Source organism: Somniosus microcephalus, chromosome 18, assembly GCF_052327205.1.
Source record: "Somniosus microcephalus isolate GS21.2 chromosome 18, FLI_Smic_1.0, whole genome shotgun sequence".
Classification (NCBI taxonomy): Eukaryota; Metazoa; Chordata; class Chondrichthyes; order Squaliformes; family Somniosidae; genus Somniosus; species Somniosus microcephalus.
This window is the reverse complement of record NC_141004.1, coordinates 67,825,999-67,845,368: the sequence shown is the minus strand read 5'-3', so window position 1 is coordinate 67,845,368 and position 19,370 is coordinate 67,825,999.

Sequence of the window (19,370 nt, the reverse complement as noted above, 5' to 3'; positions counted from 1 at the left end):
GGGGGTTATAACTAGTGGTCCGACTCGTGGCTATCCCCTTTGACAGCAGGTATTGGTGCAGTTCATCGCTCATGAACGACGCCCCCCTGTCAGTGTGGATGTAGTTGGGCATGCCGAACGTGCAAAACAGGTTGCCGAGGCACTTGATGACCGTGGCACTGGTCATGTCTGGACAGGGGTAGGCGAATGGGAAGCGGGAGTATTCGTCCACAATGTTGAGGGAGTACACATTGCGGTTGGTGGAGGGGAGTGGTCCCTTGAAATCTAAGCTCAGGCGCTCGAATGGCCGTGTAGCTTTGATCAGGTGGGCTCGGTCGGGCCTGAAAAAACGGGGCTTGCATTCCGCACAAGTGCGGCAGTCCCTGGTCATAGACCGGACCTCCTCGATGGAATAGGGCAGGTTACGGGATTTTATAAAGTGGAATAGCCGGGTGACCCCCGGGTGGCAGAGGCCATTGTGGAGGCCCTGTAGCCTGTCCCCCTGGATGCTGGCACACATCCCTCGTGATAGGGCGTCGGGGGATTCGTTGAGGGCCCCCGGCCTATATATTATGTCGTACTCAAACGTGGAGAGTTCGATCCGCCACCTGAGGATTTTGTCGTTCTTGATCTTCCCCCTCTGTTTGTTGTTAAACATGAAGGCTACCGACCGCTGGTCGGTAAGCAGGGTGAAGCGTTTGCTGGCTAGGTAGTGCCTCCAGTGCCGCACTGCCTCCACTATGGCCTGGGCCTCCTTCTCTACCGAGGAGTGCCTGATCTCGGGCCCTTGGAGGGTTCTTGAGAAAAAGGCTACGGGCCGCCCATCCTGGTTGAGGGTGGCTGCTAAAGCGAAGTCGGATGCATCGCTTTCGACCTGGAAAGGGATGTTTTCGTCCACTGCCCGCAGCGCGGCCTTCTCAATGTCGTGTTTAATGCTGTTGAAGGCGGCGTGGGCCTCGGCCGTGAGCGGGAAGGACATTGATTTCAGGAGGGGACTGGCCTTGTCGGAATAATTGGGGACCCATTGGGCGTAAAAGGAGAAGAACCCCAGGCACCTTTTCAGGGCCTCGGGGGTGTTTGGTAGGGGTAGCTCCCATAGGGGGCGCAATCGGTCGGGGTCCGGACCGATTTCCCCGTTTTCCACCACGCAGCCCAGGATACAGAGGCGCGTGGTGCTAAAGACACACTTATCCTCGTTGTAGGTGAGATTGAGTCTGAGGGTGGTTTTCAGAAATCTCGCGAGGTTCGAGTCGTGGTCTTGCTGGTCGTGGCCGCAGATGGTGACGTTGTCTAGGTATGGGTAGGTGGCTGTTAACTGGTTCTCATCGACCATGCGGTCCATCTCCCGCTGGAAGACCGAGACCCCGTTCGTTACCCCAAAGGGGACTCTGAGAAAGTGGTACAGACGTCCGTTCGCCTCAAAGGCGGTGCATGGACGGTCCTCCGGCCTAATGGGGAGCTGGTGGTATGCCGATTTTAGGTCGATGGTGGAAAACACCCGGTATTGCGCGATTTGGTTAACCATATCCGCTATGCGGGGCAGAGGGTAGGCGTCTAGCTGGGTGTATAGATTAACCGTCTGGCTATAATCTATCACCATCCGCTTCTTTTCGCTACCCTTAACTACTACTACCTGGGCGCGCCACGGGCTGGTACTGCATTCGATGATACCTTCCCACTTGAGTCTTTCTACTTCCGACGCAATGAACCGTCTGTCCTCCCAGCTGTACCGCCTACTCTTGGTTGCTATGGGTCGACAGTTGGGTGCGAGGTTGGCGAACAGAGAGGGCGGCTTGACCTTCAGGGTAGCCAGACCGCACACTGTGAGGGGCGGCTGGGACCCACCGTAGGTAAGCGTGATACTTTGGTGGTGGCACTGGAAGTCCAGACCCAAGATCACGCTCACACAGAGATCTGGCATTATCAATAGTTTAAAATCTCTGTAATCATTGCCTTTTACCGACAACATAACCGCGCAGAAACCTGTAATTTTCGAGGTATGAGTCTTATCGGCCATGGCGATTTTGCCCTGTGTGGGGACTATCGTTAGTGAAAGTCGTTTTACCAGGCTAGGATGAATAAAGCTTTCGGTGCTCCCGCAGTCAATCAAGCATTTAACCTTGTTCCCGTTTACCTCTATGTCCATCATCGATTTAGACAACGGATGCGGCCTGGACTGATCCACTGTGATCGAGGCCACCAGTGGATCCTGGAGGTCCGTGTAGTCGGGGCAAGATGGTGGACTCCATGAGGGTGGACAAGATGGCTTCCAAGATGGCCGCTCCCACGGTGCGCACGCGGCGGTGGTGGAGTTGGAGGCGGGGTTCCCTCTGCAGACTTTGCTGAAATGTCCTTTCTTCCCGCATTTAAAACAGGTGGTGCCCTTCGCTGGGCACAGATGCCTGGAGTGTTTGTCCTGGCCGCAGAAGTAGCATTTCGGGCCCCGATGCATTGCGGCAGTAGTGGGGCTCCTGGGTGGAGGCTGGGGCTCCGATGGTGCTGGGCTGGCCTGAGACCTGGGAGGTGAAGATGGCTTCCAAGATGGCGGCCCCCACGGCGCGCACGAGGCGGAGTGGGCTGCGTGGCCTGGGGAACAGGATTCAGAGTTCCTCTGGGCCATATCCAGCGATCGCGCTATATCTATAGCCTGTTTTAAGTCCAGTCCCTCCTTTTCAAACAGTTTCTGCCGAATATAATTTGAACTGAGGCCCGCAATAAGGGAGTCTCGAATCAGCTCCTCCGTGTACACGATGGCAGACACGGCCTTACTGTTACAGTCTCTGCCCAGTACTTTTAGGTTTAGTATAAAGTCCTCTAGTGACTCACCATGCCGCTGCGTGCGAGTAGTCAGAAGATGCCTGGCGTACACCACGTTTATTGGCCGCGCGTAGTGGGCCTTCAGGATGGTGCAGGCCTCCTCGTAGCTGGTGGCATCTTGGATGAGGGGGGAGACCCGATGGCTCACCCAGTTTCGCAGGATTCCCAGTTTCATGTCTCCGGTAGCGGTTTCGGCTGCAGCTATGGCAGTGGATGAGTTTGCAATGAAAAATTCGAAGCATTGGAACCAGTGTCCGAACTGTGTGGCTGCGTCTGAGGCATGGGGGTCCAGATCCAAGCGCTCTGGTTTCAGGAGTCGATCCATCCTGGTGTTTTAGTGATTAAAATTGATGTGCCTTCAATAACTCAAAGACAAGGAATTTAAAGGATTCAACTAAGGCTTTTAATCACTAAGAACATAGCAGCATTACAGGTCTTCCCACATCGGGCGTCTGGTAGGAATGACTCATCCAGCTCCTGAGACCTTTATATGGCAAAAGACAGGGGCGTAGCCAATACACACAATAGGAACAAAAGGGGGCGGTTCACACAATACAGGCAGGTGAAACACACAGGTTAAACACAGGCTGATGAAGGCATATATTTCATCACACCCTTCTCCCAATCTATTGCCATTCAGATAATAATCTGCCTTCCTGTTTTTGCTACCAAAGTGGATAACCTCACACTTATCCACGTTATATTGCATCTGCCATGCTTCTGCCCAATCACCCAACCTGTCCAAATCATCCTGGAGTTTCTCGGCATCCTCCTCACAGCACACACGCCCACCCAGCTTTATGCCGTCTGCAAATTTGGAGATATTACATCTAGCAGGACCCGATAGTGCTCCCATCTCCCCTCCCACTCCCCCTCCCCGCTCCCACTTTCCTCCCCCCGCCACCTCTCCTCTCCCCACCCCCTTTGCAGACACCAGGCTCGATTTTGCCATTGGGGTCGGGCTGGGGCGTGTCAGGTGGTTTTCATGTCAGGACCCTGACTCCGATGTGAAGTGGGAAAAAAGTGCGATTTTCCCCAAATTGGACACTTGATTTCCAGCGAGTGGGAACCCCTGGCCCAATTAGTCTTTCCATCCTGAAAGTCGCCTCCGATGACGTCATCAGTGCTGCTGGATTTAAGGCCTGCAAGCAGCCTTGCTTCTTCTGGAGACTGGAAAAGCTTTGGACATTGTATGAAGGACTTCATTTACCGACCATGTCCACCAGCAAGCAAAAGTGTGCACCTCGCTTTGATGAGCCCTCCCTCCAAGCTCTGGTGCAGGGAGGAAGATCTAATAAGGAGGTGCTCTTCCCTTCCTCAGGGAGAAAAAAGCCACCCCAGCAGACTAAAGCTGTGTGGCTGCAAGTGGCCCAGGAGGTCAATGCCATTTCTATGTGCTGCAGAACCTGGCTGCAGTGCAGCAAGAGGTTTCATGACCTTCTCCGCACAGGAAAAGTGATTATGACTTTCTCATCACCCTCAATCTCATCCCCATCGCCTCTCCTCACCAGCACTCTGCTTTGCCAACCTCTTCCTCCACATCCCACTTGACACTGACATCCCTGCACCCTTACCCATTCCCTCTCTCTCTATGGTCTCATTCACTTAACTATTTGACCATGCAGCCCTCACACGCCCTATCACTGTGACACAATGACAACAACTTACAACACCCAGGGAGGGCCCTTTATCTCCTTCTAAGCATCTATGCTATGGATTCTCTATACTCACTCCTTCATTCTCACTCAAACTCCACTTGTGTCCCTCATTGCAGGAAAAGAGAGCCCACAATAAGAGGGAAAGAGCGAGGACAGGAGGAGGGCCACCCTCAGTAGCCCAGCTCACCGCCTGGGAGGAGGCGGACCTGGAAATTGCCGGGATTGAGGAGGATTCCCAAGTGGGGGACAGACGGGCGGGCGCATCACAGCAAGCTGGTGACAGAATAGTTTGACATCTCTCTCATTGACATTGCATGAGTGACTGATAATGATTCTGATGCTCTAACAGATTGACTTATGATCATCTGCACAATTCAATGTGCATGTAACCTTTACCTCACATCTCTAACTCTTTCCTTTACTCCCCCACAGGACCATCGAGAGCCCCCATCCCCACTGTCCAGGAGGAAGAGCCTGAGCTTCCAGACTCCTCAGAGGAAGCTGCGACCTCTGAGGGCGCTCCATCAGCAGAATTAAGCACACCCTGCACCAGCGCAGACACTCACACCTCGGTGGGACCTTCGGGACATAGAGTAGTCACCTGGTGTATCACAGCTCACAAGTGAGCATCAGCAGATGGTGGAGACAGGGACAGCAGTGGAGACTCCTCGTCACAGTGGAGAGGATGCTCCCAGCTCGGCTCCGCTGCATGTCGACCCTGTGCCTCCGGGTCCATCCAGTAGGAAAGCGGTGCTGGAACTCCAGGAACAGGTGCAGAAGTCTCTGGCAGGTTTTGTCTCCAGGGTCGCTGTGAGTGTGGAGCAAATGGAGGAGTCCATCGCTAACATGAGCAGAGCCTTTGTGGAGGCGTTGCCGCATGAACGCATCACCACGGAAAGGATGGCAACCTCCTTGGAAAGGATGGCTACCTCCATGGTAAGGCTGGCTACCGTAGAGGAGAGGATGGCTATGGTAGAGGAGAGGATGCCTACGTCCATGGAGGAGCTTAGTCGCCAGGGTATGGAAAACATGGTAATTGTTCTAAATAGACTGACATCTCTTGAGGAGCGATGGTCAGCTATTGGGCAAAGAAACCAGACCTTCATGCAAGTCCTCTGGAGTAGGACTTCCAGTGCAGAAACGGGTCCTCGTGTCCCCCCTGCAGTGCAGCAAGGTGCTGTCCAGCCACTTGCTAGCTCTGAAGTGGGGCTGACCCATGAGAGGGATGTTGGTGGCATACAACAAGGAAGTGGGGGCTCCTCTCCAAGCGCTCACATGACCATGCCACTGCAGAGCACTTGGTCAGAGCCCCACCAGAGTCCCCATCCAACTGAGATCAGCGTCTCAACCACTGCACAGCCGCAGGAGCAGCAGACTGTTGCCGAGCCCTCACAGGTTCGCAACCCCAGAGGACGCCCGCCAAAGGTGTCGAGACAGGAGCAGCAAGAAAGTGAGCAAGGGGCCTCCACATCTGCTGAAGCCACAGGGAAAGCACCACATAGGAGCACGCGTAAGAGGAAGATAATGCACAAGTAGTCACAAGGGTAGTCACTTGGGTGTAATGTGTTTAATTTTGAAAAGCCATCAGTTGCTTATTGTCATAAAAATTCTGATGGCAAACTGTTGCAGTTGTGGCGTGTGTCATTTCGCTAATGGGACTTCCACATTGAGGGCTTAGGGCGACTTGCAATTGTCAGTATGGTGGTCAGAGTGATAGGAATCCGCAGGTTCTTGGCCATTGTCGATGGTCTGATAAGAAGGTGCGAGGCAAAAGTGTTTGATTGTGCAGGCTAAGTAAATCTGGCCAAGATGAGTGCGTCCCTTGCAGCCCAGGCGGCAATGTGGTCGAGCGCTGGCACCTTCTGGCCTGTGCAACTTCAGGTGGGTGAGCAGCAGCTTGGCACTCCTGTTGTTGCTGCTGCTGTTGGTGGTGCTGTTGTTCATGGTTCTGCTGCTGCCACGGCTGGTCTTCATCTGAATCTGATGTCCAGGAGGAAAGGAAATAAATGGTTCCCATGCTTCTGGTATATGCCTCAGTTGAGGAAGCGCTCAGTCAAGGTGGGGAGAGGGGTTTCCCAGGAGGTCACACTGGAGATGGGTGTCAGGCTCCAAACTTCCAGAACAATGAGTAGGCCTGCTAAAAGTTCCCCCAGACCTGAGACAACAAAGTTCTGCCACCTGCAAATGATGATTGGTGAAAACTCCTTTCTAATGGTGGAGCTGCAGCTGTTAGTAAGCAGTGCACTTGTGAGGCCGCCAGGATTCACTGGCGTGTTCCAGAGGAGACGTGCAGGACGTGGGAAAAGTGGTAAAATCAAAAAGGCCTCTCAAAATGGGATTATAGAGGCAATTAACTGGTTGTTAAGGGCCTATCCCGCCTCTTGGAGGCGGGATGGAAACGGGGTCAGAAAACACGCATTTTGGAAAATTGCTCGGAGGTGGGATGGAGGCGGGATCGGGCCCGCCCGCCATTTTTTGCAATTTTACCACCTCACACACCTCCAATCCCGCCTCCTCGGGCCTGGCAAAATCGAGCCCATAGGTCGCAGAGTCCAATACACTGATCAATACACTTAAAACCATCTCACTCAAACAGTGAGTTTCAAGGCAGCAGATCTGAATCATTCTAGGAACAGAGTGGGATGGGCTTCAGTGGGGGAAGTTAGTATACTGGAGCAATGGTCTTCAATAGGGGAGTTAGTGTACTGGAGCAATGGTCCTCAATAGGGGAGTTAGTGAACTGGAGCAATGGTCCTCAATAGGGGAGTTAGTGAACTGGAGCAATGGTCTTCAATAGGGGAGTTAGTGTACTGGAGCAATGGTCCTCAATAGGGGAGTTAGTGTACTGGAGCAATGGTCTTCAATAGGGGAGTTAGTATACTGGAGCAATGGTCCTCAATAGGGGTGTTAGTGTACTGGAGCAATGGTCCTCAATAGGGGAGTTAGTATACTGGAGCAATGGTCCTCAATAGGGGAGTTAGTGTACTGGAGCAATGGTCCTCAATAGGGGAGTTAGTGAACTGGAGCAATGGTCTTCAATAGGGGAGTTAGTGTACTGGAGCAATGGTCCTCAATAGGGGAGTTAGTGTACTGGAGCAATGGTCTTCAATAGGGGAGTTAGTATACTGGAGCAATGGTCCTCAATAGGGGAGTTAGTGAACTGGAGCAATGGTCTTCAATAGGGGAGTTAGTATACTGGAGCAATGGTCTTCAATAGGGGAGTTAGTGTACTGGAGCAATGGTCTTCAATGGGAGAGTTAATGTACTAGAGGGTTGGGCTTTAATGGGCGGGTAAGGGTCTTAAGGATGGGCTTCAATGGGAGAGTTAGGCTACAGGAAAGAGGGGCTTCAATGGGAGGGTTAGGGTTCAAGGGATGGCCTTTATATTTGGCCGACTTCCCATCCCTCCCCCTCTCCTCCCCAACCCTACGCAACCATCGCCCTCCCCTCTGCACCCCTCCCAATCCCTACCCCTCCCCCTCCCCTATTCATCCTTCCCCTCCCTACCCCTTCCCCTCCCCTCCCCTCCCTCTCCCACTCCTCCGCAACCCGCCACACCCCACCCCTCGCCTCCTCACCCCTCCCCAACCCCTCCCCTCCCCTGCTCACCCCTCTGCACCTCTCCCCCTCTCCACCCTTCCGCCTCACCCCTCCCATCCCCTCCCCTTCCCCTCCTCACCTCACCCCCTGCACCTCTCCCCCTCCCCACCTCTCCCCTCCCCACCGCTCCCCTCCCCTCCCTCTCCCCTCCCCCTCCCCTCCCCCTCCCTCTCCCCTCCCCCTCCCTCTCCCCTCCTCCTCCCTCTCCCCTCCCCCTCCCTCTCCCTTCCCCCTCCCTCTCCCCTCCCCATCCCTCTCCCCTCCCCCTCCCTCTCCCCTTCCCTCTCCCCCTCCCCTCACCACTCCTCCCTCTGGATCCACTTCCTGTGCGCAGCGCTTGGTGTCCCCGGGGGCTAATCCCAGGACAATCAGCCCCACTGTCTGCACTCCTGACTGTAAGACACTGGGGCCACTTACAGCAGTGACCAGTGCTGCTGTACCTAGGAGAATATCTAAGGCATACCTAAAGCTTGTAACAGGAGTACTGAGTAGGCCTCAGGCTCCAGTACCTGATAATTCAATTCAATTTTATTTGCCATATGTAACTAGTACAATGGAATGCTTACTCCCCGTAGACACGTCAGCTATTCTTACAGCGCCGTGTTCAGAAAGTCAATTATTTGGCATCCAGTGGCAGTGGCAGCACGATGTCCCTCAGCCGCTCCGTCCTCCTCGTCACCGCAGCCTCCTCCTCACTGTTGCCGGCTCGGCTCCACGTGTGGTGGCCTGCTTCTCCCGCTCACCCTCTAGCCACCATTCCCGCCTCCCCTCCTCCCAGTCGGACTGCAAGTCATCGTGGCTGCTGCCTCCGCCCGACTCGCTGAACACATCCTCCGGTCACCACAGCCTCCACCTCACCATCGCCGGCTCCACGGTCTGACGGCCCGGGGCCTGCTTCTCCCGCTTCCGGTCCGGCCTCTGGCCGCCATGCTCGGCTCCCCTCCTCCCAGTCGGAATGCCTTCCCGCTGAGGAGTTGCCGGCCGACGAGCTCTAGCGGGTCGACGTGGCTGCTGCTGCTGCTCGATGCACTGCGCTGCCTCCACCCAACTCGCCGAACACCTCGCTCCGGTTGCGGGAGCGAGCGGCGAGAGCGGGCCGCCCGAAGCAGGGAGAGCGCACTAGCACCGGACCGTCTCGGTCGCCATCTTGGCACTAGCACTGGTAGTGCACAGTAATAACAGGTTTTGCCCTATGGAATGCCATGAGTTAATATGGTACAATGCTCTGTTTTATTTCTGTAACAATGCCTTTGAACAATAATAAATTATTACAGTTTCATTAAAGACCAACTAACTGAAGTACATTGGTAACTACAACACTGGAGCATTGAACTCTAAACAAAGATCCCCTCTCCCCCCACATCAAGTTTGAATCCCATTCCACACTGGCATTTGTTCCTGTTCTTTGAGAGAACAGGTTTCATGACTCCTGGTCAAGTATCTGGGCCACCAGAAAAGGGTCCTTTCCTACATGGCTGCAGTGACTACTGGTTGGTCAATCAAGAGCTGGATTTAACTGTGTCTCTGGAAATAGAAGTTCACCTACATCATCCTGCATAATAAATGTGGGGGTTAAAGATGATGGAATACACGGATGGAAAGCCTGATATATTTAACAGTGTGGCTGCACTGAAATGAACAGAAGAACATAACATCAGTAAACAGTGCGCGCGGTATCTTCATGTGACTTTGTTTCTGTTCCTGAATTATGAAGCAGCTGCCTTTGCTCCTAAATATACCAAACAGCATCACAGGCTCCTTCCTTTGAGAGGTGTTTAATTTCACTGCCATGAGCCCGATCGAACAGCATCAGACTATCACACCAATCCAAACAGAAGGACAGTATTCACTCATTACTGCTTGTCACTAAGAGCTATTCTCATGGTGTTTGAGGATTTCGGTACTATTTCACCTAGATTTCCTTTTTTTTCTCAGTTGAGGATTGGGTGAACAATTGAAGGACAGGACCAAAGGTCAGATTCATTCCTCCTCTTGCCTATCCTTACTCGCTACTACTGTGCATACTTTCAAGGACATGTTTATGTTTCTGTAGCTGAGGCACAGTATATCATTGCTGAACACAAATCTGGTAACCTAGCAATAGAAATACACATTGTGCAATCATACAAGCACATAAGTGTCACATATCAAGCAAGCAAAGCAAGGATTTCATGATGCACACACCAAAAGGAACAATTGTAGTCAGAATATTCATATTATCTTAGCTGGTTAAACAAGCCATTTGCAGCATAATGTATGTGCCAGTACAATAAGTATTTACATGGACAGTGACTGTCGGGAACAGAGAATTGATGCTATGGTGTCATCAGATATTGGGCAGTATTGCCAAGCTCCAGGTTAATTGCAGTGAGGTTATTGGACGATATGGGCCACATAGAAACATAGAAACATAGAAGATAGGAGCAGGAGTAGGCCATTCGGCCCTTCGAGCCTGCTCCGCCATTCAATGAGATCATGGCTGATCATCCAAATTCAGTACCCTGTCCCTGCCTTCTCCCCATATCCCTTGATCCCTTTAGCCTTAAGAAATATATCCAACTCTTTCTTGAATATATTTAATGAACTGGCCTCCACCGCCCTCTGTGGCAGAGAATTCCACATGTTCACCACTCTCTGGGTGAAGAAATTCCTCCTCATTTCAGTCCTAAATGGCTTACCCCTTATCCTTAGACTATGACCCCTGGTTCTGGACTCCCCAGCCATCAGAAACATCCTTCCTGCATCTAGTCTGTCCAGGCCTGACAGAATTTTATAGGTTTCGATGAGATCCCCTCTCAATCTTCTAAACTCCAGTGAGTATAAGCCCAATCGACACAATCTCTCCTCATACGTCATTCCTGCCATTTCAGGTATCAGCCTGGTGAATCTTCGCTGCACTCCTTCCATGGCAAGAACGTCCTTCCTCAGGTAAGGCGACCAAAACTGCACACAATATTCAAGGTGCGGTCTCACCAAGGCCCTGTACAACTGTAGCAAGACATCCTTGTTCCTGTACTCGAACCCTCTTGCTACGAAGGCCAACATACCATTTGCCTTCTTAACCGCCTGCTGCACCTGCATGCTTACCTTCAGCGACTGGTGCACAAGAACACCCAGGTCTCTTTGCACTTCCCCTTCTCCCAATCTATTGCCATTCAAATAATAATCTGCCTTCCTGTTTTTGCCACCAAAGTGGATAACCTCACATTTATCCACATTATAGTGCATTTGCCATGTTTCTGCCCAATCACCCAACCTGTCCAAATCGTACTGGAGTTTCACGACATCCTCCTCACAGCATACCCTCCCACCCAGCTTTGTGTCATCACCTCAGCGTCCTTCCTGTTAATGCTCACGCTACAAAAATGTTCTGATGTCAGGTGCTAAAATTGCTATGGCATTTAAAAAAAATTTAATACACAAAATACAAATTCAAAACACAAACCTTCCTGTTAGATCCGTGGTTTAGTGGATAAATAATTACACGGATGCTGTACATAACAAATAACAGGTCTTTACTGGAGGAGGGCAATCTCTAGACTGGAGTACAGAGGCATGCGCACAGCTTATATACCGGTGTGGTTACTGCCGGTACTACAGTATACAGGAGCTGTAAAAAGTAGTTCTGACTTAAAGCACATACACTACAATTCCTCCCTTTTTAGATTAATAATACCCCCTTAATATTCAAATAACAATTACATTTTCACATGTACATTCAATAACAAAAGTCCATTTATAGATTCAGTCTTTAGGGCGGCTTCCTGACCCTTTCGGGATAGCGCCTTTCCGGAGGTTCTTGTTCTTGGTGCAGAGGCGATTCTGACCCCCTTTCATCGGGTAGTTCATCGAGTTCCACTGCTACTGGGTCTGAAGTAGATACTACCGGTATGTCGGGTTCATCCCCAGGTACTCGAGACATGGGGTTGACGCATTCCTGTGATGCTAAGATCTGATCGACGTGGCGTCTCACAATGTTCTCCCTGACATCCACTGTGTACATTAATGGCCCCTGCCTTGTACATATTGTTCCGGGTTGCCACTTCTCTGTTCGATAGTCCCGGGCCAAGACTGGTTGCCCTACATTGAAGCTCCTTGTCGGCTTCTCATTGATGTGCTGGAATTGTTTGTCCTCAACATTTCTTCGCACATTTGGTCTGAGCAAGTCCAGACGAGATCTCAACCTTCGGTTAAAGAACATCATGGCCGGGGTCTGGTTGGTAACTGCATGTGTCGCGTTTCGGTAGGCTAATAAGAAATTGTCCATCTTATGCTGTAGTGGAATTTCCTCGTCGCACATGGCCTTTATCGCCTTCTTAAAGGTTTGTACAAACCTCTCAGCCAATCCATTGGTGGCTGGATGATACGGGGCGGATGTGTAATGCCTTACCCCATTCCTTTTCATGAATTTTTGGAACTCATCGGACACAAACTGTGGTCCATTATCAGAGCAGATCTGCTCTGGCAACCCGTTTCTGGCAAATATGGTCCGTAGGACTGCAATCGTTTTCTCTGTAGTGGTTGAAGACATCTTTATCACCTCAGGCCACTTTGAATGAGCATCCACAGCTATTAAGAACATTGAGTCCATGAATGGACCAGCGAAATCAATGTGCACCCGTTGCCATGGAGAGGAGGGCCACTCCCATGGGTGTAGAGGGGCATGTGGTGCTGCATTTTGGACCTTCTGGCATCCTAAGCAGCTCTTAGTTAGGTCTTCGATTTGTTAATCGATTCCCAGCCACCACACATAAGCCCTAGCTAGGCTTTTCATTTTCACTCCCCCCAGATGACCTTCATGTAGCTCATTTAGCACTCTCTCCCTTAACTTGGGTGGAATCACTACCCTGGATCCACACATCACTGTCCCCTGGCATACTGACAGCTGTTCTCTTCTGGATGAGAATGCTGGCAACAGTGAGTCGCCATGTGTTGGCCATCCCCTCACTGTCAATTCATATACCCGTGACAGCGTCGGATCATTGCAGGTCTCCTTCTCTATATCCGCGTTTGTTACTGGCAATCGTTCAATTATCGACGAATAAAATATCTCGATAGAGTCCACTGCTGGTGCTTCCTCCACAGTAGGCAGTGACAGGCGCGATAGCCCATCAGCGTTCCCATGCTGTCTCGTGCCTTTATATTCTATTTCATATTGATTCGCCCCTAGAAACAGGGACCATCTTTGTAACCGCTGTGCAGTCATTACTGGCACGCCCTTCTTAGGATTAAAGATGGAGATAAGTGGTTGGTGGTCAGTCAGCAAGGTGAACTTCTGTCCATGCAGATAGTGGTTGAATTTTTTTACTCCCCATACTAGGCTGAGGGCCTCCCTGTCAATCTGGGCGTAGTTGCGCTCGGCTGAGGTTAGTGACCGAGACGCAAAGGCTACTGGCCTCTCCAAACCGTCCGGGAATTTGTGCGACAGCACCACTCCAATGCCGTAGGGTGATGGATCACATGCCAAACGAATTGGTAGTGCTGGGTTGAAATGGGCCAACACCTCTTTTGATGTGATCAATTCTTTACACTTCTGGAAAGCTCGTCTACGTTCGTCATCCCACTTCCATGGTACCCCTGTTTGCAGTAGGGTGTTCAGCGGGTGTAATACCGTAGACAAATTTGGTAAGAACTTGTGGTAATAGTTTACCAGCCCGAGGAACGACCTCAGTTGTGACACATTTTCCGGTGCTGGAGCATTGACTACTGCCTCTATCTTGTCAGGGGACTTATGTAACCCCTCTTCATCGATGACGTGGCCGCAATACGAGATCTGTTTCTGGAAAAACTCGCACTTGTGGCGATTAGCTCGTAGCCCATATTCCTTTAATCTGGCGAGCACCTTCTCCAAGTTAGCGAGGTGATCACCGTCATTTTCGCCCGTGACCAAGATGTCGTCCAAATAACACTGGGTCCCTGGAATCCCTTGCAGGACCTGATCCATCGCCTTTTGCCAGATAGCCGGAGCCGAGGCTACTCCAAACACCAGCCGGTTGTATTGATAGAGACCTTTATGGGTGTTGATCGTAAGGTAATGTTTCGAAGCTTCTTCTACCTCCATTTGCAAGTACGCCTGGGCTAGATCAATTTTTGTGAAGCATTTACCACCAGATAGCGAGGCGAAAATATCCTCAATTCGTGGAAGTGGATATTGCACCGTGTGAAGGACTGGGTTCACTGTCACCTTAAAATCCTCACAGATGCGGACCTTCTTTGGTTCCCCAGGCGTATTACTCAACGGTCTCTTCATTACAGGAACGATGGGTGTAGCCCACTCGCTCCAGTCCACTTTGGACAGTACTCCTGAATGTTCCAACCCTTCCAGCTCTGCTTCAACCGCTGGTCTGATCGCATAAGGCACTGGTCTGGCCTTCAGAAACTTTGGGCTTGCATTATCCTCTATTTTAATTGTTGCTGTTATTCCTTTTAGTGTTCCTAGTCCCTCCTGGAACACTTCTTTTGCGTCAGTTAGCATTTTTGACAGTCGTCCAGGTGTGACGTCGTCATCCTTTTTGGCCTCCACCTTCAGTGCCTGTATGGAATGCCAATCTAAATGTAACTTCCGGATCCATTCACGTCCTAGCAGTGGTGGTCCTCCATTTGGCAATACATATATATCCATTTTAGGTATGTCCTGACCTTTATATGTCACTTTCACCCTTATTTTTCCTTTGGGGTAGACTTTTTGCCCCGTATACGTCTTCAAGACAATCTCTGTAGCTTTCAAGGGTATGTGTGAAAATAGCCGCTTGTAGTCTCTTTGATTTATGACTGTTAGAGCTGACCCTGTGTCCAATTCCATTTCCACTTGGACTCCGTCTATCTTGAGTGTAACCCAGATAGTCTGGTGATCCTCCATTTCGGTTACATTATGTAGTTTCAGACAACCCAGCTCCTTGATTCCGGAGTCTGTGTCACTTTTCTGTTCGTCTGAACCACTGTCCATCACCTGGTGTACCTTTTTGTACTTCTCCTGTGGAGATTTCTTACTGTTGGTTTTCTACCCAGACCTGCAGACTCTTGCTATGTGTCCTGCTTTCCCACACTGTCTGCACACTTGGTCCTTGAACCAACAATCTTTCTGGTCATGTGTTGTTCTGCCGCAGCGATAGCACTTCCCTGTTCTATAGGTCATTTCGTTGGTGCCATATTCTTGCGGTCTCTGTTGTATCTCTGCAGCGCCCCTTGCGGTTGCTTCGTGTGATACTGCCATACTGAAAGCTTTGTCCAGCGTAAGGTCCTTTTCTGATAGAAGCCGTTTCTGGGTTCCTTCACTTTGTAGCCCACACACAAACTTGTCCCTTAACGTGTCTGCTAGTCCCGCTCCAAACTGGCAGTATTTCGATAGCTTGCGCAGTTCCGTTAGGTACTCAGCATTGCTTTCGTCTTTGTGTTGGTTCCTTTTATGGAACTTAAATCGTTCTGCTATCAGCAGCGGTGTGGGGTTTAAGTGGTCCTGTAGGATTTCTACTATGCTTTCAAAATTCTTGTTTACCGGCTTCTCTGGGGTTATTAGATTTCGCAGTAACCCATAAGTTTTTGCACCCATGGAATTTAACAGAACCAGTGCTTTATTAGCATCTGGCACTTCATTCGCCCTGCAGTACACCTCAATACGTTCCACATATGTCGCCCAATCTTCGACTTCATTGTCGAACGTAGAGATACTGCCACTCTTTGGCATCCTTGGTTGTGCGTTAACTATCACCAATGGCGCCTCCCGCGCTTCCCCTTCTTCTCCGCTGGCACAAAATGGCGTCTCCCGCGCTTTCCTTCCTTCCCGCGCTCGCCCGTCTTCTCCGCTGCGGCTTCACAAAATGGCGTCTCCCGCACTCTTCCTTCTTCTCCGCGGCTCAATGGCGCCTCCCGCGCTCTCCCTGCTTCTCCGCGGCTCAATGGTGTCTCCCATGCTCTCCCTGCTTCTCCGCGGCTCAATGGCGTCTCCCCTTGCTTCGCCCCGCGGACCCTGATCAGCCCGTGATCCCTGGCTGTGCTCTGCGCGTTCTTCTCTTGACATTTGTCGACGCCGCTCAGTCTAGAACCCGGCAGTTTCTTACCCTCTCTCTCTCCGGTTTTGCAGTATTTTTCCTCGACGCCGCTCGGTGATCAACTCCCGGCTGCGCCCTGCTCTCTTCACCCTTTTTCTTACCCCGTTGACGCTGCCCGGCTCTCTCTCTCTGCCGTCGGTCGGCTCCAGCCGCCGCTGCTCGGGACGGGTCTGCTCTGGACCTGTCGTCGGTCTCTTACTGCTCGTTGTGGCTGGGGAACCAAGCCCAGCTCTCCACAGCCTCCCCAGTGAAGTTGGATCTCTGCCTGACTGCTGGGCGGTTGCTCGCGGTCGACGCCCGTGTTCCTGGACTCGACTATTTTTTTTATTTTTATTTTTTGTTTAATGTTGCAGGTAGATTCACATCAACACTCGTCGCCACTGTTAGATCCGTGGTTTAGTGGATAAATAATTACACGGATGCTGTACATAACAAATAACAGGTCTTTACTGGAGGAGGGCAATCTCTAGACTGGAGTACAGAGGCATGCGCACAGCTTATATACCGGTGTGGTTACTGCCGGTACTACAGTATACAGGAGCTGTAAAAAGTAGTTCTGACTTAAAGCACATACACTACACTTCCCATAGAATTTAGGGATTTAAAAAGAATTATTGGTGAGATTTGGGATATTTACTGTGAGATTGTAAGAACAGATAACAAACAATGATACTTGCCATCCCAAAAGGAATTGAAATTGAGGCATTTAGGCAGAACGTTCGGGTGCTCTGGAATTCACTGTTAACAAATTCAAATTTCAAAGATTAGTCTTTACTATTAACCACTACGTAGTACAGTGTATATAAACTGTTCAGGGGTATTACATCCAATGGATTCCACAAGCACTGTACCCTTGTGGAGAGAAGGTAAGGTCCAGTAATCTCCAGTTTAAATGATGGCCTTCACAGAGCTGATACCACAATTACACTGGCAATCAGAGGCCATGTCTACATAAATATGACTCTCAGTTGCCAGGTTAAATGCACCAGGTTCTGCACTCCAAATCAGTCCTGTAATAAAGTAAACCCACTTCTGGATCCATTCAGATGCCCAGTGTAAACTGAGTTGATCAGTCCCTACCCTGTGCTGCCTGCAGTCATACCCTAGCTATGATTAAGGCACCAAGACTCGGTAAAAATAATGCCTAAGTATAATGTTCATCAACTGCATCATCTGTGTATGGCTACAAGAGACAAACAAACAGAAGCTGCATGAACTACAGATGGGAAAAGCCTTGATTAAAATCACACCAACCAAGGATTGCCAACCAAGGTGGCTCAATGAGTTTATCCACTGAAGCTAAACCATAGAAATAGGGAAAGTCCCAGATTTAATCACTGGTCTAGCTGATCTCAACAGGGACAGTGGTAGAGATGCTGTGATTTGCTTCAGCACTCCTAGGTTAGGGAGGGGAGAATTGGCCAGGGATTCTGCTCCTGATTGCTGTTTACTGACCCCTGCTGGATGTATTCATTTATGGAAGCTGTGGCTGCTGTTTTTGACCAGATTGCCTTTGTTTTTCATCTTGACAGTTTGAGGGAGGGAGGGGTTGGGGAGGGACGGACACAGCAACTACACGATTGTGACTGAAGTCGCAAAGTATTAAATTGCAATAGAAGCTTTCTCCTGGCTTTGAAACTTTGAATGACCCAATAGTTTTTGAATTGTAGCTAACCAAATGAAGTATCCTTTGATAGACAGCGATTTTATTTGTCGATCCAGTCAGACACGTGTCAAAGAACACAAGCTTACCATCTCTAATGGCCGAGTCATCAAAAAAGCTGGCTGTGTTGCATATTGTGTCAGCAGTATTTTGGGTAGCACAGATGCTATGTGTCAGTGCCCATTAACATAGAATGCGAGTAGCTCCCACCATTGCATCTAGATTGTGACTGATTAACAGTTCTGTAGCAGGGGCCTTTCAGGTTGGCATAAATACAGCAGGGTTTTGACCATATCGATAATTCACTTAGCCAAATTGGAGTTATGCAATACTATGGTGAGGTGGCACTTCATCGGGGCTAAAAACACTTGTTACATTCATCCAGGATCCTGTTAAAGGAATCTGAAAGGGGACTCTAAATTCAGAAAAATGCTATTATTTGGAGTTCAGAAAATGGTTTGATAAATCAGTGAAGGTTAAGTACTGGAACCCTCTTTATCTGCAAACGTATTTTGATTCCATATAAATTTGTGTTTAACAATAGAAACAATTTGTACTTTAGCCTGAAATATATGCTCTGCTAAAGTGGTGTTTTCCTATCCACTGAAATGATCAGGAAAGCATCTTATACATCATCCCAGTGTGTAAATCAAGAAATGGCTAATTGTTAATCCTGTGACATATTAACCCATTCACACCACTTGCAAGGTTCATAAATTTCAGTTCATGTGTGCTTACCTCTGCATAAAGTTCCTCTCTGCACAACATGTTATCATGTTTTGTCATACTATTGGTGTCAATGTTTTCTCATTTTAAATTGCTCTATCTGTATTTATGAGTTTTGCCTATGTAAACTCATCATTTTGTTGTCTTTTACCACCATAATTGAAATTTTTACTTGAAAGCCACAGTCTCTCCCAAAAGCCTGGCTTTGACTCGATAGTTATACCTCACAACAGTTAAGTGTGAGCTTTCAATTGCATCTGTATATTTGGAACATGTGCAGTTTGCAGAATTTTCCAGCATAAAATCTGTGTATTACCAGGAGCTGAAGGTTGTGTTCCCTCATCCTGTGAGAATTGGATAATTTATTTTTCCAAAGGACTGAAAGAAACAGGAGATTGAATTCTCAAAGCATTTATTTCAGACGCGATTAATTTATAGAAAAATAATATAATTGTGATTTTATGGTATAGACTCACAGAAAAACAGAGGCAGCATATGAAAACAGTAACAACTGTTATCATGTGAGGGACAGCAGTGGGTACAGTAAATTATGTTATTTTGGGTTCTTTGTTAATTTTCCTACATTGCAACAGTGGCTATACTTCAAAAGTACTTAATTGGCTGTAAAGTGCTTTGGGGAGCCCTGAGGTCATGAAGGCACTATATAAATGCAAGTTCTTTCTTTCTTTATGGTTTGAGAAGAATAGAGAAATTGATTACAGACAATGGAGTTTTTATAGTCATAATTTTTGGTTGTATTTATTCAATGAATTTGTCGCTGGGTCAGAATCCTGGAACTCCCTACCTAACAGTGCTGTGGAAGTACCTTCACCACACAGACTACAGCGTTTCAAGAAGAAGGCCCTTCACCACCTTCTC